At 36.2% G+C, this 23,979-nt stretch overlaps 1 long non-coding RNA gene across 4 annotated transcripts in view; it reads left to right on the top strand.

Moving 5' to 3' along the window:
- The window catches only part of LOC144313864 (uncharacterized), a 58,893-nt gene that overhangs the window by 16,046 nt on the left and 18,868 nt on the right, over positions 1 to 23,979 (top strand). For all 4 annotated transcript variants that reach the window (XR_013379489.1, XR_013379490.1, XR_013379492.1 and 1 more), the window contains exons 3-4: positions 19,145 to 19,177; positions 21,104 to 21,123. This is a non-coding gene — a long non-coding RNA (uncharacterized LOC144313864). The remainder of the gene's footprint in view (positions 1 to 19,144; positions 19,178 to 21,103; positions 21,124 to 23,979) is intronic.

Genomic DNA, 23,979 nt, shown 5'->3' with positions numbered 1-23,979 from the left:
GAAATAGATGTTTGGGAATATGTCTTCCCAAGATCTTTCATTTGTAATGGTAAAGGGGAGAAGAAGAGAAGGGCCGTTTGTCTGGTTTCCTAAAACAGGCTCCTAAATGTAATTTAAAGAAAGTAAATATGACAGCTTTAGGTCATCAATCATTTCTAATGATCACTCTTATTTTAACAACAAGGAAACAGAGACACAGGTGGGCAACAAGTCACAGATGACCTTGTGATTTGGTTGCACCAGACGAAATAGAATCCCAAAGGTGTCTTCTTTCTGTGCTTCAGCTGCTGGCTTGTATGAGCTTTTTATTTTAGTTGTGTCTTGGCTATACATTTTTAAAGCATATAATAGCATGCAACCCAGCAGGGTTTGAATGTGATTAGACCCAAGTGAAGCACCATTAAAAACTGGAGACGTGTTCAGATGACATGACATTTTGAATGAGTGCCCAGCGTAGACCCCAGTGTGTTTGGCTTTGTGTTTGTACTTGTTTCTTTTATTCTTAAACCGATATCTTTTCAGAAGAAAATGTGCTTTCCTGAAACAGCTAATAGGATGCTTCATAAGTCACATGCTATTTTCAGGACCAGGGAAGAACAGCGTGTGTTATGGCTGAAGTGAAAAACATCATTGCTGAGTTTCTCAGCCTCTCAAAGCTCAGGTCAAGGCATCACCTTTGATTTTACTTTTCAGTTGTTATTAAGTTTTCTCTCTTTTTTCTTTGTTGACTCCCTTGCAGGTTTTCTCTAAGAACCAGCCTTGATGCAGTTACCCACAATCTCTCATTGAACTTTAAGGATGTAATAGGCTAATCAACCCAAACCTACTAGTGCCTGTGGAGCTAAGACTTGGTTCTGTGATTTCAGTTCATCTGAAACAATTTAGTGCACTAGTTGTTTGTGCTATGCAAAAAGCCCTGCACCAACCACTGTTTGAAGACTATTTTGAAACTCTTCTGTGTAGCTTGCCTTGCTTAAGGAAAGCTGATACGTTCTGTATTCTCATAACATAAGTGGAAATGGATGTATGAGCATATTTTATACATTTGGTTTATATTTTACAGTATTTGATTAGTTGTGCTGATGTTTTGGGGGTTTCGTTCTCAAGGAAACTATTGACTTAGACCATCTACAGCATTGTTCCAAACAATGTTATATGGACAAAAAAAGAACCAAAAAATCTGCCCTATATCATAAGCTGGCTTTAGATAATCTGAATATTCCCTATAGCCAAAACATTGCATCCAAAACTGTTGCTATGAAAGACATTAAGTAAGGAAGTGGAAGGAGTTGACTGTTAAATTTCCTATGAAGTTACAATTTAGGTGCACTGTGGTAGAGTCAACCAAAAAACAATTGTATGTGAATAAAATCAAAATACATACCTTTTGATTGAATATGTTTGTATGTGAATAGCTTTAAAATCATAGCATGGAGGTTATAACTATAGGAGGGCAACTAGAATTTGTTGGCGACCTCTTAGGTTTCATCTGCCTCAAGGTTACTTTCTTTTAGAGTTCTTATATCCAGTACCCACAATGTAGAGATATTGATAGTGGAATCAAGAAAATTAATTCAACTTTTTATATCAGTCAGGCATAAAAGACGAGGACTCTAGATAACCAATCTAGCATGTTGTTTACTGCTACATGCCACCTCTCATCATCTCTGTTGCAGCTGAGCCTAGTGGGATCATTATTTTAAAACTTTCTTTTATGAATTCTCTCATCCATGCATCTCCAATTGAAGATTATTGGTTCTGGAAATCAAAGATTTCTATTATTTGTTTGATTCAAAATAAATCAAAATGACTTCATTTTGACCACTCACATGAAGATCGAAAGCCTCATAACTTAGGCCATGGCATCATAGTTATACATGGTTCTAACACCATGGAAATTAGAGAACCCAAAGGAAAATTTTCATATTTATGGTGCTAGAGATCACGTTTTTGAGTGCTTTTAGCACATAGATTCTTCTCAGTAAGTGTAAAATGCTGCATATGTACAGAGAACTTGTCAGCTAAAAATGCTTGAGGCTTTAGTCTGCATTTCAACAGGATGTGTATGAGCAGATGTTTATTTCAACACTTCATCAGTTGAGCTATCACTGTATATTCGCCTAAAGACTAAGAAGATAAGGGCTGAAATGGAAGGAGGAGTGAACAATGAAAGACACAGTGTTACCCAGCAATGTTACTTAGATTGCTTAAGAAAATACAGCCAAGGGGCACCTGGGTGGCTCAGTTGGTTAAGTAGCCAACTCTTGATTTTGGCTCAGATCATGATCTCAAGGTCCTGGAATGGAGCCCAGTGTTGGGCTCTGTGCTTAGAGAGGTGTCTGCTTGAGATTCTCTCTCTACCCTTCTCTCTCTCTCTAATAAATAAATAAATCTTAAAAAAAAAATACAGGCAAGAGGAGTTTGTAGGAATGGGTAAAAAATAATTCGCAGTGCAGTTTTTTACTGTAGGTATTAATTGTCCCTGTGTTCCCCTTTGAAGAGTTGCTTCTTTTTTAAAGAGTTCTTTCTGTAAAGAACTCAGCACTGCTCTTAATTACCGTAGCAAGGACTAGTGGTACTCAGGCCCTTATTCTAAGATTGAGGGATACCAGGGTGCAAAACATCTTTGAAAGGAGAGATACACCTGACTTGGCAGAAATAAAGGAAAATGAACATTTATTCATTACCTACCTATATCATGTTGGCTATATGTTAAATAGTTTCATCCATGCTAAGTCATTTCCTACTTTTAACATTCTTGCATTTCTTTGGTTATTTTTATTTAGATATTCAAAATTCAGAAGGTTTAAATAACTTCATGCATGTTCACAATGCTAATAAGCAGTATATGTGGGACTCCAGACTCCAGGTATGTGTAACTCCTTATTTTGCTACATCATGACACCTTCACAAATTATTTTAGAGCTGATGGTACTTAGGAACAAGAGGCAGGAGACCACTTTATTTTTAAAGTAAAAGCTCCATGGGTAGGGCAGATGGAAGGAAGTAGAGAAGGCTACGGTTTGAGTCAGAGGCGATATTCTGAATACTTTAACCAGCATAGGCTAATTTATCAGAAAAGAGAGTAACTTTAGTGACTCCAGAGATGCACTCGTGCTTATGAGCTAAATACTGCCCCTCAGCTCCTACCAGTTCTGTCTATAGTGCCTTATAATTTAATCTCTCTCTTGAGGAAGAGGGTATCTCAGAGGAACAAAACTTTCATGCCATTCTCTGATAATAAAATAACAGGTAGCTTATATAACCTGTGTTCTTCATTGTCCTATTCTGTTTACTCCTGCTTGAGTACACTTCTTTGATTCGTGATTCTTTACTTGTCTCCATAAATATTGCTGTTTTCTATATCCCCAACCTCTGCCCTCTTCATTTTTTTTACTTACCTTCCCTATTTTGGGGCTACCAGCCTTTCCTGGGGAAAGGTGACTCACAACACCTCCAGATTTCATTTCTTAAATCAGTCACACCTTCCACTCACACCATCATGCCCACAGCGGACCTGCTACTCCTCCTGTGCCACCTCCTGTAGCAGTACCCCATTTGGTCATCCTCGACACCCCTCTCTCACCCATAGATCCATTTCCTACCCTTTAGTAATTGCTCTTTTGTCTTCCTTTCTCAATGTCTACACCCAGACCTCTACAAGTGTACTGTCTGAGCTTTGTGCAATCCCTTGTCATCACTAACGTGTATAATTTCAGTAGTTTCTTAATACATCTTCCTGTCTTTGCTCTTGCTCAGCTCAATTCATCTTCCACACTGCTCCAGAGAGCTTTCTTAAAAGCATAGAAACAATTAGTTGGCACCTTGCTCTTCTTCTCACTTTTCCTAACATTCACCATGACTACCCAGAGGTGAGTTTGTTCAGGTCAGCTTCTTTCAACTCATTGGGAGAAAAATTAGCTTAACGTGAAAAGCTGAGGGTAATACGTCTGAATGGGCAAGGGAAACAAAATATTATAAAAGCATTTGTCAGATAAAATGCACCTTAGCAATAGCACAAAGAAAACTTCTTGCCTACAGAAGAAATTTATGAGGCTGAAAAAAAATGGGCCTAATGCAGAGAGGTAAATTGGAAATCTAGGTTAAAAATATGTGTGTGTTTGTGTGTACCTCCCAAATTAAACTTAATTGAACTAGATTAAACTGAATTAAAATTGATTAGGCCAAAGCTGACATCATTATAATTTTAATAATAATTAATAATGTTTATTGAACACCTAGTTGACATAGGGTAAGACACCATCCCTTCTTCTGAGTTTATAATACAAATTAGAAAGGGAGAGACTAAGAGTCTGCTAAAAAAATAAGAGGAGAAATAGGCCTGGGGGAAATGAGTTCTAATAGCACTGACTCCATTAGGAGAATAGCTTTGTTTTATAATGGAACTAAGTAACTGCATAGAATGTTGAATTCTTTGTGATTATTTAAGGGACCAATAAGGCCCTTTATCTTAGAAGAGTAGTTACTGGTAAGATGGAAAAGTGTTAGTCAGTTTTTATAGTAAAGCAAAAATCACGTGAATAAGCTACAAGGTATAACGAACCATCTCATTTGGTGGGGAATAAAAGCTCAATATATAGTAATAGTACTTGGCAATGGTACTTTCACATATATGAACGCTGTATGTATATATATTCTATACACATGTAGAAATTTCCCATCAGTCCCTTGTCCCCATACATGCGCAGTCTCTCCCATTATCAGTATCCCCACAGGAGTGGTATATTTGTCACAACTGATGAACCTACACTGACACATCATGATAATCCAAAGTCCATAGTTTACAGCTCACCCTTGATGTTGTACATTCATAGATTCTTTTTATTCTGGTTTGAATTTGTGGAAAGTCAAATTAATTGTTTATTGATTTCAGTTTTTAATATTAAGTTTATCGATTTCTTTTTATTTTTCAAATAGTCATTAATTTGAAGCATGATTAAAAAGAAAGTTGAAGTATTTTTCTTTGACCTCTTATAAATGCTTTAAGAAGCTGATTTCCAAAGAATAATTGCTATGTCTTAACAATGACAAAATCTTTGAAATAAGTAAGTTGTTTTTCAGAATTTTAGTTTATTTTGCCTTAATCAAAGATAAACATAAACTTCCAGGAATAGAAATTTTCCAATTGCTAAGATCTACCTCTTTCTATTTAAAGATCTCTTTGTCACTAGTGAAGGCTGACACTCTCTTTAACATGATCTCCCTTCTCTCTTGAGTCATATTGGAGAGGAGATGCACCCCGCCTTTCTCCAGCTTTGGCTGATGATCTGTGAGCTATCCCCTGGGGAAGATGTCAGAAATTTATTCATTGCTAATGTCAATCATTGATTTAGGTAGACTATGTTTTCTTCTTATAAAAGAAATCCTTCAATAAATATATAATGTGCGTAGCTTTGTAGGAATAAAGAGACCAAAGCCATGGCTCTGGTCTAGCAGTCACATTTTCCTCTCACTCCCCAAAAGTAAAGATGCATTGTTCCACTCTCAAGTGGTTTCTTAAGGATTCAGAAAAAAAAATATATATATATACAAATTTAGGCTGGCAAGTAAAAAAACATGCATCCCTTGTCAACAAACACATCATGATTTCTAATAGTAGGGAAATACTGTGTATGTCAGAAATGGGATGGACCAATCAAAATTGTATGAAATCAGGTATGTAAATCATGAACTTATGGCCCTGTTTCTCCTTAATAGTATGAAGATTATAACTTTTTTAAAGGTTAAAAATAAATTCCAAAAGGTAACACGGGAGAACATTTAGATGATCTTGGATTTGGCAATGACTTTTTTAGATATGACACTAAAACCATACTTCATTAAAAAAAATAATAAGTTGGACTTCATTAAGATTAAAAATACTCTGTGAAAGGTAACTTAATAGAATAAATGCACAAGCCGCAGACTAGAAGAAAATAGTTGAACATTGCACATATGAAAAATGACTAGTTTTCAAAATATACAAAGAATTTTTACACCTCAATAGAAAGAAAACAACTTAATTAAAAATGGGCAAAAGATCCGAACTCATAAAGATAGACAAATATCAAATAAGCATATGAAAAGGTGCTCAACATCATATGTTATTAAGGATTGCAAATTAAAATAGCAAGGAGATACCACAATATACCTATTAAGATGGCAAATATCTAAAACACTGACAACATCAAATGCCTGAGAGAATGCGACCAGCAAGGACTCTCATTCACTTCTGGTGGGAAAACCAGATGGTAGAGCCACTTTGGGAAACTGAATGGCAGTTCCTTACAAAGTTAGTCTTGCCATAGCATCCAGCAATTATGCTCCTGGTTATTTACCCAAATACATTGAAAATGTGTGTCCATAGAATAAACTGCACAGCAATATTTGCAACAGCTTTATTCACAACTGCCGGAACTTGGAGACAATCTAGATATCTTTCAATAGGTAAATGGATAAACAAATTGTAGTACATGCATATAATGGAATATCATTCGGTGATAACTAGGAATGAGCTATTAAGCCACATACACACACACAGACATGGAGGAACTTTAAATGCATGTTGCTAAGTGAAAGAAGCCAGTTTGAAATGACTGTATCGTGTATGATTCCATCTATATGACATTTCAGAAAAGGCAAAAGTATAGAGACAGTAAAAAAGATTAGTGTTTGCCAAGAGTCGGGGAAAGGGAGGAATTAGTGGAGCACAGGGGATTTTTAGGGCAATAAAAATATTCTGTTAGATACTGTAATAGACGATACGTGACATTATGCTTTTGGCAAAACTGATAGAACTCTCCTACACAGTGAACTCAATTGTAGATGGTCTTTAGTTAATAATGTATCAATATTGGTTCTCCAGTTGTAATAAATCTACCACAGGAATGCAAGATGTTAATAACAGGGAGAGCAGGAGGTATGGAGATAAAAGGATATATTGAAACTGTAATTTCTGCTCAATTTTTGTAGAAACCTAAAATTCATCTAAAAACAGCCTATTAAAAACAAATACGTTTTTCTGTGTGAGCCTATGTTTGTCTGCGTGTCTGTCTGTCTGTGTTTGGCCTAAAATTACTGAGATGGGTAGTGAAATTTCCTAGTATAATAATGAATTGGTCACCTTTTCCTTGTAATTAGTTTTGTATACATTTTGATGCACTTTTAGACAGGTGTGTTTAGAACTGTCCCCTTGATGAAGTGACGCTTTTATCATAATTATTAATTTTATACACTTATTCAAGATTTGTCTCAAAACTCATTTTGTATTGATACGTGTACAGAGATACCAGCTTTCTTTGCTTGACATATCTTTTTTCAGCTTTACCTTCAGCATTTCTGTCGTCTCTCCATCCTCATACGTACATTGGTGCTTCATAATTATCAGATGGCTAAATTTGATGTCTTTAAACCTTAGAGGACAATTTATGCCTTTTAACATGTGTTTGGACCTTTTGCTTATTTGTGTTATCAATTCTTTGATTGCATTTATCTTAAATTATTTTGTGCTATTTTAATACTTTTAAAACATTCTTTTTTTTTTACTTCCTTTTGATTGCCCACATACACACCCTTATTATGTCATCTTTTGTCGGCTATTGGCAGATATGTACACTATTTTTCCTCTTTTGGAAGTTCTACCAATCCTCGAACTCATAGCACTTAATTTGAAAATGTTTTGTTTATGAGTCAATATCTGGCTACATGTATTCTCTGGGAACCCCAACAGCTATGGGTGGAGGATTCTTTTTCTCTTTTTTTTTATTTTTTTATTTTTTATTGGTGTTCAATTTACTAACATACAGAATAACCCCCAGTGCCCGTCACCCATTCACTCCCACCCCCCGCCCTCCTCCCCTTCCAACACCCCTAGTTCGTTTCCCAGAGTTAGCAGTCATAGATTGATATCCATCGTGGAGTGATTTTTATTTCTGTACAGCGTGTTTAATTTTGGCATCTCTAACTTCCTGTTATGCCCTGATATGTGCCCCCCCATTTGTATGTTGAAGTCCTAACCCCCGACACTTCAAACTGTGACTGTGTTTGGAGACAAGGCATTCAAAGAGGTAATTAAAGGAAAATGAGATCCTTAGTGGGAAAAATAAATAAATAAATAAATAAATAAATAAATAAAAAATAAAATAAAAACAAATACACTATTGACTTCATCTCGTGGAGAATTCTAATACTACCATGTCCACTATTCTTGTGCATCCCTAAACCATCTCTGTATCTGGTAGTCGTCAAGCATAGTATGTGGACTTAGGGAAGAGTAGATGTTCTCCAACAGAAACTTTTGTGATATAGTCTGACAGAGGCATTATTATTATTAGAGGTGGGTTGTTTGTTTGTTTGTTGTTTGGGGTTTTTGTTTTTGCAAACAGCAAAATGATGCTTAATCTACTGAAATAGGTACTTGTCTTATGCTTTTATCGTGATGTCAAAGTACTCGGGATACATGATATTACCATGTTTTCCACCTTTTATTTTGGTTAAGGTAGTTGGCTTTGAGCTTCTAAAGCGGGTCCAGTACTCTGTAGAATTGATGGCTGAGTGATCAGTAGGAGTCTAAGCAGCTCAGTAAGTCCAACCCTGTCACAATGAACCAGGTTAAGAGGAAGAAAGCAGTTGGCTTGTTGCCATCTTCCCCCTAGCCTGGCTTTCCAGGCATTTTATTTGAATTACAAAAGACAAAAACTGATGAAAAGAGTTGGTAACATAAAGACCATGTGAGCCTCATAAGGCCATCTTTTATAGTGAAATAAATAATGAAGTAAGTGGGATACAAGTAAACTTTAAAATTGCAGTGACATAATAAAGTAGAAGTCTTTTTTCTAACTCATGTAGGAGTCTTATCATTGGCGTATGTTGGAGGATGAATTCTAAGATCCTCGGTCATTCAAGGACCCAATGTGATGAAGGTTTTCTCATCCATGATGAGTAGCTTTTATAGTCATCATGGCGGCTGCTATCCATCTAAAGGATGAAAAAAGAGAAAAAATAGCACATGGAGGATATTGGGGAACAGTGGAGGATATTTGGGAACAGGTGCATATTACCTCTCCCCACATTGCATTGGTCAGAAATGAGTCACATGGGCATATCTAAGTACAAGGAAGGCTGGGAAATACGGAGATAAAGGACATAGTTGTGTTGACATAGGTATAGATATAGGTACAGATATAGATACAAAGATCTCACAAATACATCTTAATTCCTTATACACATTAATTAACACTGTGCTAAGAAGATAGGAATGGAATGAAATTGGAGGGAAATAAAATTTAATGAAACAAGAGTGAAACTTTCTATGAGAACATGTCATGTCTTGAAGAATATGATTAGCACACCTCTCTGTAGCTGAGATAAAAATATATATATAAAAAGAAAAGGGAAAGTTAGGGTAATCCTTCTAAAAATGGATGAATTTCTTTCTCAACTTGTTGAGAAAAGACATCATAAGATTTCTTTCTATTATTTTAAGTTCCATCAATTTTTTTTTCTTTCCCAGGAGAGCTAATTTCTCACTGCAGTCTTGAGTCATGACAGATAATTAGGAAATCTGGTCAGGCTTTTGCGGTACCATATTTCTGCAATTTTTATATTGTTATAAAATAGCTTCAGGGGAGACACACATACAAAAAAAGGATAATCAGGGTGAGAGTGCATTAGCCTAAAGTATAATTTTATTGTTTTCCATCTGTTGTAATTATGAAAATAAACTCTTTTGTACTCTGATCAGCAGGATAAGTCATCAGAAAGATGCTCGTGTCTTGCAACGTATCTTGTTACATGTTATAAATAAGAGCATCCTATCTGTATGACTTTTTTTTTTCTTTTTCCCTTAGGAGCAGAGCCATTGCGATCTTCCCATTAGAGGAGCCATTTTTCCCCCCAACCAACATAGCTTGAGGGAATAGTATTTGTTTCAACCAAATCATGACTGCATATGGGATTTAGATTTGCATTTGCACATATTTCCAAGGTGACTGAAAAAGCATCATTTTAAGAAAAGAACAATTTAAATATCATAGTTTGGGTGATGTGTTTTCTCTCTACATATTGATTAAGAATAATGTATGTGCTTTATTTGAGAGTGTCAGAGTACTCAATGAGCATCCTTCAACTGAATTTTACAGTGACACAGAAACTGAGTCAAGAAAAATAGACTCTATTCTTCCTCTCTCTCCTCTCATATTGCCTAAGCTACTGAAAGTTTTTTGTTTAAGGTTTATTTATTTATTTGAGAAAGAGAGCTTATGCAATAGAGTGCGAGTAGGGGGAAGGAAGAGAGAGGAAAGGCTTTGAGCAGGACCAGGAGGAAAGGCTTGATCCCATGACCCAGAAATAATGACCTGAGCCAAAATCAAGAGTCAGGTGCTCAACCAGCCGAACCACCCAGGCACCCCTAAGAGTTTTCTTAAAGCATGAGCTGATTATTTCATAATAGTAAGAAATAATTTCGTTACATTACAGAGAATAACCATTATCAACTGCCTTAACTCAACATTTATTATCTCCAACTTCAGGGATTTAACTTTGACACTGATGATGTAAATACTAAAAAAAAAAAAAAAAAACTAAAATTTCCCTACAGTGTCATTTTTATCTTTCCCTAAAACAAACAAACGAACCTGTGAAAAATTAATGGCTATTTATCGACTCCTATTGTATTGTAGAATCCATTTTTTAGAGTGTCTTCAAGCTTATCACAAAATTGAGCAGAAGGAATAATAAAAATAAATAAATAAAAATTAAAAAAGAACAAAATTGAGCAGAAGGTAAAGAGATCTCTCCTGTACCCTCTGCCCCAAGACAAGCATAGCCACCACCATTATGAGCATCCCCCATCAGAGTGGTACATTTGTTACAACTGATGAACCTACCCTGACTCATCATCATCCCCCTGAGTCCATAATTTACATTAGGGTTCACTCTCTCTGTTGTTTGCATTCCTGGGGTTTTGACAAACATATAACGACATGTACACAAAGATCTGGTGTCATACACAGCAATTCCATTGCCCTAAAACTTCTGGATGCTTCGCCTAGTCGTCACCTGACCCATAAGCCCCAGGAACTACTGATCTCTTCGCTGTTTAGTTTTAACTTCGCTAGCATGGCATGAAGTTGGAATCATCCATTCTGTAGCCTTTCAGGTTGGCTTCCGTCACATAGTATTATGCACTTAGGTTTTCTCCATGTCTCTTTCTGGCTTGATAGCTCACTTGTTTTTAGTACTGAATAATATCCCGTTTCCTGAATGGACCACAGTTTATTTATCCATTTATCTCCCGAAATACATCTTGGTTACTTCCCAGTTTTGTCAGTTGCAAATAAAGCTGCTATAAATATTTGTGTGTATATAATATATACTTAAGAAATTTTAATTCCAGTAGAGTTGATAGTGTCTTGTTTGTTTCAGGTATAACAATATAGTGATTCAACAAGTTATACATTACTCAGTGCTCATCAAGCTAAATACACTCTTAATCCTCTTCACCTATTTCACCCATTCCCCACTCACCTCCCCTCTGGTAACCATCTATAGTTAAGCATCTGGTTTCTGGTTTCTCTTTCTCTCTCTCTCTCTCTTTTGTTTCTTGAATTTCACATATAATTAAAATCACATGGTATTTGTCTTTCTCTGACTAATGTATTTTGCTTAGCATTATACTCTAGATTCATCCACAATCCTGCAAATGGCAAGTTTTCATTATTTTTATGGCTGAATAATATTCCACTCTAAACATATACCACCTCTTCTTTATCCATTCATCTATTAGTGGGTCCTTCCCTACTTGCTTTGCTTCCATCATTTGGCTAATGGAAATAATGCTTCAATAGAACATAGTAGTGCCTATGTCTTTTCAAACTAGTGGTTCATATTCTTTGGGTAAATACCTAGTATTAGGGTTACTAGGATCATATGGTAGTTCTGTTTTTAATTTTTTGAGGACCCTCCATACTATTTTCCACCATGGCTGCACCAGTTTGCATTCCCACCAACAGTGCACGAGGGTTCTTTTTTCTCCACATCCTCACCAACACTTGTTTCTTGTGTTTTTGATTTTAGCCGTTCTGACAGGTGTGAGGTCATATCTCCTTGTGGTTTTGATTTTCACGTCCCTGATGATCTTTTCCCATTCAGTAGTTTGTCTTTTAGTTTTGTTAATTATTTCCTTCGCTGTGCAAAAGATTCTTATTTTGAGGTAGTCCTAGTACTTTATTTTTGCTTTTATTTCCCTTGCCTCAGGAGACATATCTAGAAAAATGTTGCTGTGACCAAATGTCTGAGAGATGAATGCTTGTGCTCTCTTCTAGGATTTTTATGGTTTCAGGTCTCACATTTTGGTCCTTAATTCATTTTGAGTTTATGTTTGTGTATGGTGTAAGAAAGTGGTCCAGTTTCTTTCTTTTCTTTCTTTTTTTTTTTTTTTGCATGTAGCTGCCCAGTTTTCCCAGGACCATTTATTGAAGAGACGTTTTGTCCATTGCATAATCTTGCCTCTTTTGTCAAAAATTAATTGACTATGGGCGGCCCTAGTGGCTTAGCAGTTTAGTGCCATCTTCAGCCCAGGGCATGATCCTGGAGACCCGGGATCGAGTCTGCATCAGGCTCCCTGCATGCAGCCTACTTCTCCTTCTGCCTCTCTCTCTCTCTCTCTCTCTCTCTCTAGTAAATAAATAAAATCTTTAAAAAAATTAATTGACTGTAAAAGCATAGGTTTATTTCTGAGCTCTCTATTCTATTCCATTGATCTATGTGTCTCTTTTTATGCCAGTACAACACTATTTTGATTATGACTGGTTTGTAATAAAACTTGAAATCTGGAAATGTGATACTTTCAGTCTTGTTTTTCTTTTTCAAGATTGCTTTGGCTATTTGCAATCTTTTGTGGTTCCATACAAATTTTTGGATTGTTTGCTCCAGGTCTGTGAAAAATGCTGTTGGTGTTTCGTTAGGAATTGCTTTAAATCTGTAGATTGCTTTGAGTAGTATGAACATTTTAACAATATTTGTTCTTCCAAACCCTGACCGTGGAGGTGTCTTTACATTTATGTGTGTCATCTTCAATTTTTTTTTCTTTTTTCTTTTTTCTTTTTTTTTTAATAAGATTTTATCTATTCATGAGAGACCCAGAGAGAGAGGCAGAGACACACACAGAGGGAGAAGCAGGCTCCATGAGAGCCCTAGGTGAGACTCGATCCTGGGACTCCAGGATCACACACTGGGCTGAATGCAGGCACTAAACCGCTGAGCCACCCAGGTGTCCCTCATCTTTGGTTTCTTCCATCAGTGTTTCATGGTTTTCAAATATAGGTCTTTTACCTCCTTGGTTAAGTTTATTCCTAGTTATTTTATTACTTTTGGTACAATTGTAAATGGGATTGTTTTCTTAATTTCTCTTTCTGCTGCTTAATTATTAATGTATAAAAATGTAGTGAATTTCTGTACGTTGATTTGGTATCCTGCAACCTTACTGAATTCTTACCAGTTCTAATAGGTTTCTTTGGTGGAGTATTTAGGGTTTTTGAGATACAGTGTCATGTCATCTGCAAATACTGCAAGTTTTACTTCTTCCTTAACAATTTGGATGATTTGTGATGCCTGGGTGCCTCAGCAGTGGAGTGTCTACCTTTGGTCCAGAGAATGATCCTAGTCAAAGGATCAAGTCCCGCATTGGGCTCACCGCGAGGAGCCTGCTTCTCTCTCTGTCTATGTCTCTGCCTCTCTCTCTCTCTCTCTGTCTCTCCTGAGTAAATAAATAAATAAAATCATTAAAAAATAAAAAAAAAATAAAACAATTTGGATGATTTTTATTTCTTTTTGCCATCTAAATGCTGTTGTGAGGATTTCACATACTATGTTTAATAAGAGTGGTGAGAGAAGATCCTTGTCTTGTTCCTGACCTTATGGGAAAAGCTTCAGTTCTGTATCACATACAATATATTTTTTGTATTATTGATGGGATAAGGAGGGAATAGAAACAAAAAAAATAGATTTTTAGATTTTTGAAGGGACTCCAGAAATCATATGGACAAGTGATTTTCCTGAATCTAATTTTCAGAAGTCTCTTGAGAAATGTCTTACAATACAGATTTTTGAACTAGTGAATAAAGATTTTCAACAAGTTTCTTAATATTTCTAGTCAGCAGGCAGATTTGAGAACTACTGATCTAGGCAACATACTTTTAGGAACATAGAGTCCATAGTGCTTAAGTCAACTAGGCAGTTGCAGGGTCAGGGCAAAAGTAGAAATGTGTTCTTGTTTTTAGCCCATATGACTATATAGGAGAAATGAATGAATGAGCATGGTCTTTTTTACCATTACCCATGATAATATTTTTTGACATCACAGGAATCCTTGATGCACTTTCTCTACCTTAACATTGTGTGGAAACCAAACAAAGTAGTGAATATGCATTCCTAATTCAGAAAGCTCTGAATGGACTCAATTTCTCACAGAGTACAGTACTGTGAATTTTCTTCCTTAGGGTCTCCTAGTTGATTCATGAAGAAGGTTGCATAAATGCTTTGATTTTCAATATTAATCAGATTGGGGGGTATTTGAGCAAGGGGTGCCATTTACAGTTCTCTAAAGACCCTGACATGAGTTAGATTTTCAGGGGATTATAGACTCAGAGGAAGGACCATGAAGATGCCAACTCATAGCCTAAGGGAGCTATAATGAAGGTGCTCCTAATATTTTTGTTGATTTCAATTATTCTGAAGAAGAAGACAGACAATACCTTACTATTACACCTGTGCTTTTATCCCCAGACTCCCCAAATCCATTATAGTTTGGTCTCATGATTTCAGCAGATTCCTGTGTTGTATACTAAATGTGATTTAAAAAAAAAAAACTTATTGGGGATCCCTGGGTGGCGCAGCAGTTTGGCGCCTGCCTTTGGCCCAGGGCGTGATCCTGGAGACCTGGGATCGAATCCCACGTCGGGCTCCCGGTGCATGGAGCCTGCTTCTCCCTCTGCCTGTGTCTCTGCCTCTCTCTCTCTCTCTCTTCCCCGTGTGACTATCATAAATAAATTTAAAAAAAATTAAAAAAAAACTTATTGTAATAGTATACATACTATCTACAGCTTTATAAGCATATTAAAATAGGATAGCCTTTAGGAAATAAAGGAATGAATAAAAGAACCTCCCATCTTAAGCCATTCTGTATAGGGCTTCCTAAAGTAGAGAGGAAAATATCACTTCCTCTTGCCTGGGACATCTCAAGGAGGGAATGAGTAAGGACAACCAAATGAGTGAAATGACAGTAATCACTTTGGTCACAAGAGATAAACAGCTCTGGATGGTGCAAAATCCATTTAAAAATATCTAAAATATAATCAATCTTAAGATCCCTCAAAGGGGAGATTCCCTGGGTGTCTCAGTGATTTAGCGCCTGCCTTTGGTGGAGGGCATGATCCTAGAGTCCCGGGATCGAATCCCACGTTGGGCTCCCTGCATGGAGCCTGCTTCTCCCTCTGCCTGTGTCTCTGCCTCTCTCTCTCTCTCTCTCCCTCTGTCTGTCTCTCATGAATAAATAAATAAAATCTTAAAAAAAAAGATCCCTCAAGGGGGACACAACTTGATAAACAGTTTACATGACAGGTTTCATGTGCAATTTGAAGGAAGAAATCTTTCAAATATTTCTGTTTGGGTTGTGATAAATGGATACATTTTTAAATACATATTGAAGATGGATAGTATTTGTAGATGAAGAAGAGGAGGGGAAGACTATGATGGCAGACTAATGATATGGGCAGTAATGAGTGAGTCAAATTGGCAGGTGCATAGGGGTAAAACTCTAAAGATAGGACATAATTAGCTTGCAGTTGACTAGAAAGTGTGGATTTTTAAAACAAATTTTGTAGACAATAGCAATCTTTGAAGGTCTTGTTTTTTCTAAAGATTTTATTTATTTGACAGAGAGGAAGAGTATAATCGGGGAGGGGCAGAGGGAAAGGGAGAACCAGGCTCCCCACTGGGCAGGTAGCTATATGGGGCTCAAGCCCAGGAGCCCAGGCTCATGACCCCCGCTGAAGACACTTAACCAACCAAGCCACCCAGGTGCCCCAATCACTGAAGGTCTTTTAGTTGGGATGTGGCATGGCCAGAACTGTAGTTTAGGAAGATTATCTGCAACAGGACATCGGAAATGTAGGGTGGTAACATAAAATACACGATAATTTCCAACCACCCTGTGATGATAAATCCCATCAAAAACTATGTGGTTTATAATTCTAAGAAATGTAAAGGGCAGACCTGTTAGCGAGGTGCAGTAACCTCGTGCCTTCACTTTAAATTCACATACATAGATCTTCATGTTTCTCTCTGTTTACAGTTTGCTTCAGGATTCTGTGCCTGCCTTTTCTCTCTGCTCTACAGTGATCCCTATTTCTAGAAGTGTTCTAACCCTTTTTAATGCTTAATGTCCTTCTGGAGCTTCTCTGTTTTCATTCTCCCCAGAATGCAAAAAAATACTCATTTGATTTCCTCACCTTTTAAAATAAAGCTGCTCTGTCCATTTTATTGTATAAATTAAAATTCATTAGCTTTGGAAAATGAAGTGGAAAATACAAAGTAATTTTCCACGGTCTCAATACCCAAAGACAACCACAGTAAACAACTTTATGCATTTCAAACAGTCTTTATCCCATCAATAATATTCAGTTTATTACAAGTTGGGGAATATACCATGCACAAAACTTGAATTCTATCTTTTTATCTTACCTATGAACATGTTTTAGCCACATGGATTCTTACTGGTTAGATGATCTCTCTGTTTTATTAGAACTGTCAGCCTCAAAGTGGGGTCTCCAGGCTGGCAGCATCAGTGTTATCTGGTAGTTTGTTTGAAAAGCAAAAATTTGAGAACTACTGTATTAATCCTGTCAAGTGACTGTGTTCTAACAATTACCAGAACAGAATACTGCTAGCTTTAATTTGTTGTTCTAGTATGACCTCTGGCAGGATTGTCAAAGGCAGATATGCTAGACAGCTGTCAAAAGGTGTTTTTTTTTTTTTTTCATTTTTGTTGATTTCACACACCCCTCCCCCAAGAGAAGACACTTGGTCAACTGGCCCATCTGTACAGATTCCCAGATCCCAAGGATCCATAATAGTTTATGATTTTTTTAAATAATATTTTTTATTGGTGTTCAATTTGCCAACATACAGAATAACACCCAGTACTCATCCCGTCAAGTGCCCGTCACCCATTCACCCTCACCCCCCACCCTCCTCCCCTTCCATCACCCTTAGTTCGTTTCCCAGAGTTAGGAGTCTTCATGTTCTGTCTCCCTTTCTGGTATTTCCCCATTTCTTCTCCCTTCCCTTCTATTCCCTTTCACTATTATTTATGTTCCCCAAATGAATGAGACCATATATAAAGAAGATGTGGTTTATGTATACAATGGAATATTAGCCATTAGAAATGACAAATACCCACCATTTGCTTCAACATGGATGGAACTGGAGGGTATTATGCTGAGTAAAATAAGTCAATCGGAGAAGTTTATTATTTTAGTAGACTCCGATGGTGCAACTGACTAAAAGTATATAATAAATCAATTTTGTATTTATTAAGTTTCTTTTTATAAAAAATACCAGGTTTTGTCTTAAAATTCTCATTGCCACTTAAATAAGCATATTTGAGAAAAGTCCTGGGATCTCACTTAGCAGTAGTGATTCAGTTCAGAATTGCCATGTATAGTTATGGGGCCTGTGAAAAGCACAACCTCTGGGAATGCCATCACTTAGACTGCAGTGTAAATAATGCCTCTGGGAGTACGCAATACAAGGGGCTCTGGCTCCTGAGTTTACGTAAGAAAGATGGGCAGTAGCAACTAATCTGTCTGGCACGTCTCTAACTAATTTCCCTAAAGTAGTGCCTGATGTTTATCCCTGATAATCTCTATCTTCATTTCAAACTGGCTGTTTATTTGTGGTGAGATCTTAAATAAGAAGCTTCTTCATACAGATTTCTTAAATTTATTTAGGCAAATACATTTTTATTACCATAAGAATGGCCACTATTTTATTTTGCATAACTGGCACAGGAGTGCAACTGCTGAATGGGATGATTGAATGGAGGATCATTTAGACATTTTAGAAACAATCACCTGAAATAATCCTTCGGAGTCATTCTGAAATAGTTCGTTTTTTAAGTCTTCCTATTGAAAATTAAGGAACTTCAGAAATTTATGCTAAATAGCTTGACTAATGTTACACTTGTGTTATGTGTATTTACTTACATAATATATTCCAAATATTCATATGCAAGAGCATCTAGCCAGTGTTTCCATGTGGACATTTCCAGGTGTGGTCTGTATGGTATGACAAAGCAGCACCATGTTCATCTTCCATAATAACAGCGCAATTTCTCCCGAACAGATATCCTTTATGAACAAATGACACAGCTTGACAGATTATACAAGGATTTACTTAATGTCAGCCTAATCGTAACTGGAAACACCTTCCATGTTTATTTTAGGATTTTAAATGTTCTAGTCTTCAGAACAATACCAATATTGAGGTAGAATCACAAACAATAGTAGGTTAGGGTAGGGAAGCTGTCAGATATGAAGTCTTCCAGTAAAACTAGAAGCTCCAGATGTTTTGGCAGATGGTTATTGTTTGGGCATGAAGTTTTCACTTGAGGATTCAAATGAAAATGAAGATAGAGATGTTTGCCGCATTTCTAGCTTTGGGTTTCTGGACTCAAAGACAAAAAGTGAGGGCAATTTGTATAGATGTATTTATACACTTTCTTTCACAAAAGTGTAAAGATTTGGAGGTTTACAAAATGTATGATAAACTGGAAAACTAAAACCACAGTAAAGAAATAGAAACTGGAGGTCAGTGTTGCAGGGACTGGTTGGAATGTCATGATTAATATTCAGAAGAGGTATTCGGACAATTCCGAGCAGCCCTTGAACAAAATTTCAAGGTTGAATATATGATGCCATAATCGTAGGTTAAGCCTAACAGATTTGAGCTCCCAAATTAAACTGCTAACAGTATATATAATGAAGACACTAGAGGAACTTCTCGGTTATCTTAGTAAAGACAGAATCTTACTGTTTTTTATTGGTTTGAGTTTATTTTTAATCAATAGTATTATTTTGCTGTGTAGATCTTCGGCACGGCGAGAACAGTGAGAAGTTAGGTAAGTAAGCAATAGGACTTGCTGACATTTCGTACGTAAACTTGGTCCTAGGTAAAGGGTAGTTCAGCATACGGTGAACGGTCATTGCTAAAAGAAGTGATGTCCAGTCACTGAAATGGAAATATTCAGAGATTCAGATATTCAACATTTTGGAAAGTTTCTTTTTAAAGTAGGTGATAAACTGTCTCAACTATGGTTAACTTACATAACAGGAGAGCCAGGTAAAAAGTGACTACTAGCCTCAGGAAGGCTGGAAGCTCTGACTATATTTTTGAAGTCAGAACATCATTTTCTCTCCTATGTGAAATCACCTTTCACTCACCCAAATGCCCACCCTAGGTAAATGCATTCAAATTTTTTATATCTTCTTTTATCATCTGAAACATTCAGCCAGCATTCCTATCAATTTTACCTTAAAGATATCTTCCTATTTATTATTTGACATTCAGTCTCAATTGAACCTCAATTTACTAATCATAGTCATTAAAACAGGTTGGGATATAAACAACTAGTTTTCCCCTTAAACAACATAGATTTGAACTTTGAGGGTCCACAATGGAGATTTTTTTTAAAATAAATACAGTACTATAAATGTATTTTCTCTTATGATTTTCATAATAACCTTTTCTAGCTTATTTTATTGTGAGAATACTCTATGTCATACATATACAAAGAATGTGTCATTGGTACAGTAGGCTGTTGTAGTTAAGTTTTGGGGGAATCAGGAGTTATATGTGGATTTTCAACTGCAAGGGGGATCTGCACCCCTAACTTTTCGTTGTTCAAGGGGTCAACTAAACTTTTAATACTTGCTGCCACTGCCTTTTTTTTTGGTTTCAAAATCTAGTGGAATAACTCAGTAATAATGAGTCTTTGAGTGCTATGACTAGTTAGGTGAAGCAAGCAACCTGCAAAACAGTGAGTGGTTTTTGTTGTTGTTGTTGCTTGTTTTTGTTTCCTTAGTACCATGGGTAGAGGATCCAGGGCCTAAGTAGAGTTTTTTTCATAATATTTACATTAAATTCATCTACACTAGATTGTAATGTTTCCCAAATTGCCTTTTAAGATAGCAGTGCTTATACTCTTTCACCCACCCTATCACTGTCTGCCCTTAGACTCCTTAGTGCTTTCTTGAAACCCTTGGATAGCAAGTCAGGCACACTGCTTTATTCCCTTAAACTTTGTGTCTATGGCTCTTCAGAACATCCAACTAAGTGCAGTGTAGGGCTGAGCAGTAAGATCTAGAAGAGCTGTCAGCTCTGGAGGTCATTAAAATATGCTAGAAAGCGGAATCGATGCCTCAGAATTCTTTCCTGGTATCATCTATTTCTGATAGTAATGGAAAAAAAAAACTGATCTAGCATGAATTCTTCTACAGATGATTTGAGAAGGGGCCATAGTTAGGGCCCGTCTCTTGCAACATTTACCCACCCCCCCCAACCCATGCTATTTGTTGCCAAACTGGGAGAAATTTAAACCCCTAAAAGTTAAGTTTCATAAAAACATAAAACAGAACCATGCCTTACATGTTTTACAAATACAACTGTAGGAAAGGAGGAAAGTGTTTATGTATTCAGAACTGTCCTAGTCTCTGGGGAAGACACAAGTAGAAAGTAACCTTGGCCCATATATAGACCTTAGGCAAATCAGGAATATTTAATCTATTGTAAAAACCTATTAAGTACCCAAAGCATCTTAGTTGAGAACCACTTTGCAGGAGACAGGGCACAGTATTTCCAAGTGTTCTGAACATCTCAGGTAATAAATTCATCTAAAAAGGACCATTGTAAACAAGTGAACTCTTGCTCCTGCCCTCTCTCTCTTTCATTCTTTTCATTCTTGTACTTTTGCTATATATTTTGTCATACATATATAACTGCTAATATATTATGTATTTCATTTAATATATTACGTATTTCATTTTAGCAAATATCTACAGGAACAAGGTAAAAATACATCACAGTAAGTATGTAGACTTTAGAGTCATAGATGTGATAATTTGATAATTTGTTTAAGAATTGTGCACATTTTGTGAGCTGTAAAATAAAAGTAGTAGTTCTGTCCAGGAGTACCTGGAAGGAAGTTGGCTGCTCCTATAATTATCAGCATCCATATTGAGCCCAACAAATACACAGAAGTAATGAGTAATATTGGAAGCAAGAATTGCTAATTTTTAATTAGACAAATAGCTTTTTCCTTAAATTCTGTGACTTCATTCCTTTGAGAAAACAGAAAAGTTCACAGAAAATAAAAGCAGGCCCTGTGTAATGATTGAATACCTACTGAACTATTTTAATGCTGAACTATTTTAAGATCTGGAGGTATTTACAGTATTAATTGCATTAAAACTCAAAATTAAATGTGTTAAATGGCTAGGTTTCTTTTTTCCATATCTATTAAAGAAGATCTTTCCTTTTAATGTTATTAGAATACTATTTATTCTCATTACACAGAAACAGATTGCATAAGAGATACAGAAGTTGGGAGGCTAAAAATCTCTAACCTGATATTGGCTGATTGTGCCAACAAATGGATCTATTTATGAAAAATGGCCCTGCAGTAAAGGAATTATTTTTCATGCTCATGTGTAAAACTTGGCTTGGATAAGCATCCAGAGAGATAGTCTTACAACATTTACAGGAAAGAAGTAGATATGAGCTATGGGATATTACAAATCCTACTTATTATTTTATTATTCCCTCTCAGTGGCCTCTAGATTTTGAAATGTTTTATCCTCAGTGAAATTTCCAACACTTTCCAATAATCTTATTTTCCCTTTAGGACAGGATTTTATGACCTGTCCCTAAATAGTGTTTCTTTAGTTCTCCCCAACAGAATGATTCTTTAATAGACACCAGGTTTGGGAGAATGAGAGAAATGAATGTATGAACATTTTTCCTGGAATCCAAATAGCACTTTTTTTTTTTTTGGATGCTAGAAGGAACAAGCCTTCTGAGTCCAGATTAACTATTTTTTTTAATTTCTTCAAATAATAATTTTAGTAAGAATATGCTTAAATTTCAAGTTTTATTCTACTTCCCCCCCACATTTAGTTTTCATTATTCAGCTATCTCCTTAATTTAGTCTAGTAAGCAATGCTAGCAAGAACAAAGGGATTATTTTGAACACTGTATGTGACTGCTAAATTTTGCAAACATTACATATGTTCTATCTCTTGGAATACATGTATGCTATGCCTAAGCATGACTTTCTTCAAAATCTGCAATGCTGTTGAAAGCAGAGATTGATGCCCAGCATGTACAACTATCATTTGTTCAGTCCACAAGTATTTCCAAAGTGCTAGTAAATAAGAACTAAATAATGATCCAACCTAGGGTTAAGGAGAACTATCTAATGTAGATTTGCCATAATTTTGCTCTATATGCTTAGTGTTTCAGATATAGTTCATATGTTTATCTATACCATTTAATCATACCACAAGTGCTTTATAAATAAAACAAAAAAAAAAAGAGAGAGATGTATAATTTCTAATTTAAAAAAAAAAAGTCTATCACATTTGGTTTGCTTCCTGTCAAATTCTTGTTTCTTTCCATGTTGCCTACCCATAGGTTTTAACTTTTTCAACTTTTTGTGGTTTCTTTCTGAAAGAGAAAGCTTTCTCAAGTCTGAATGAAAGTCTCCCTACAGATTTAAGTACCTGGAGAGAAGAATATGTTTCAGATCCAAAAGTCATGACTCAAAGAATAACAAAAATAACTCTTTTCCTTTACAAAAAGTACTAAATCTAAGCAGAAATATTATCAGATGAACAATAAGTTATTTCTGGTAAAATCAATCCTGGCACACTGGAGCGTAGAGTGTTTGGCCTGCCAAGAATTTCTTTCCAGCCAATGAATCTGACAGGAAGTGGGCTTTAAGGAAAGTCTTTTTCTCACTCTGGAATTCTACTGTTAGTCCACATAGCTGAAGGCTCAACATGTTTCATCTCATTTGAAAAAATATTACTGTTGTATTATATTGTATGGTTTTTAAGGAGCCATTAATACTCTCTTTGTTGGTTGGATTAGACAATTACAAAAATATCCTGAGTGTTCAAACATTGTAAGACGGCATTAGAACTCCAAGACATTAGAAAGCATTGCATAATAATGTAATAACCATGCAGGAAGAAAATTTCAGAATAGAAAATGAGGTCTGTCACTAGGCTGTCCCACTGGAGTAGGCTGACTTCTTTAAAAAAGGTATTTTACAGCTCCCTGAAGAGCTATGAATCCTGGATCTGCCAAAATAGATTAAGCAGTTGGTTCACAAGATAAGAGCTCTACAGGGAAAACATTTAGGGTCCAATTAAGTTTGGATGTCGGCAAAACTAACTGGAAAGAAGGTCCATGATGCCAGCCGATTGGGTAGGATTTACGGAGACTGAAGATTGTGAGGATAAGTGGTAAAATTGTGGGTCATCTCTCACTCTGCCGCATCTTTGAGCTGAGCAGACATTCAATTGCCCTTTAAGTGCCAGTTATTTTCATGGAGTCTTAGAGTCCTACCAGGTCAGCTTGCTATCTTTCTAACAAATTCTAGAGTGCTCTCTAAATATCTCTCACAAAAGCTAACCAGCTTTTGTTTAAACTCTTCTGATGATGGGGAGCTCACTATTTAACCAGGCAAGTAGTCTTTTTTAATTAAGTTTTTGAAGGTTCAACTTTATATTGAACTGACTTTACTTATGCCTTATACCAAACATTATACCTTAGAGATCTAATTAAACTTCTTCAACACAAATTAAGGCAATACATATATACAAAGAAACCTTCAAATGTTGATATGCTGGAGTTTGGGTC

This window comes from Canis aureus, chromosome 5 (genome assembly GCF_053574225.1).
Source record: "Canis aureus isolate CA01 chromosome 5, VMU_Caureus_v.1.0, whole genome shotgun sequence".
Classification (NCBI taxonomy): Eukaryota; Metazoa; Chordata; class Mammalia; order Carnivora; family Canidae; genus Canis; species Canis aureus.
This window is presented reverse-complemented; position numbering and strand designations above follow the sequence as displayed.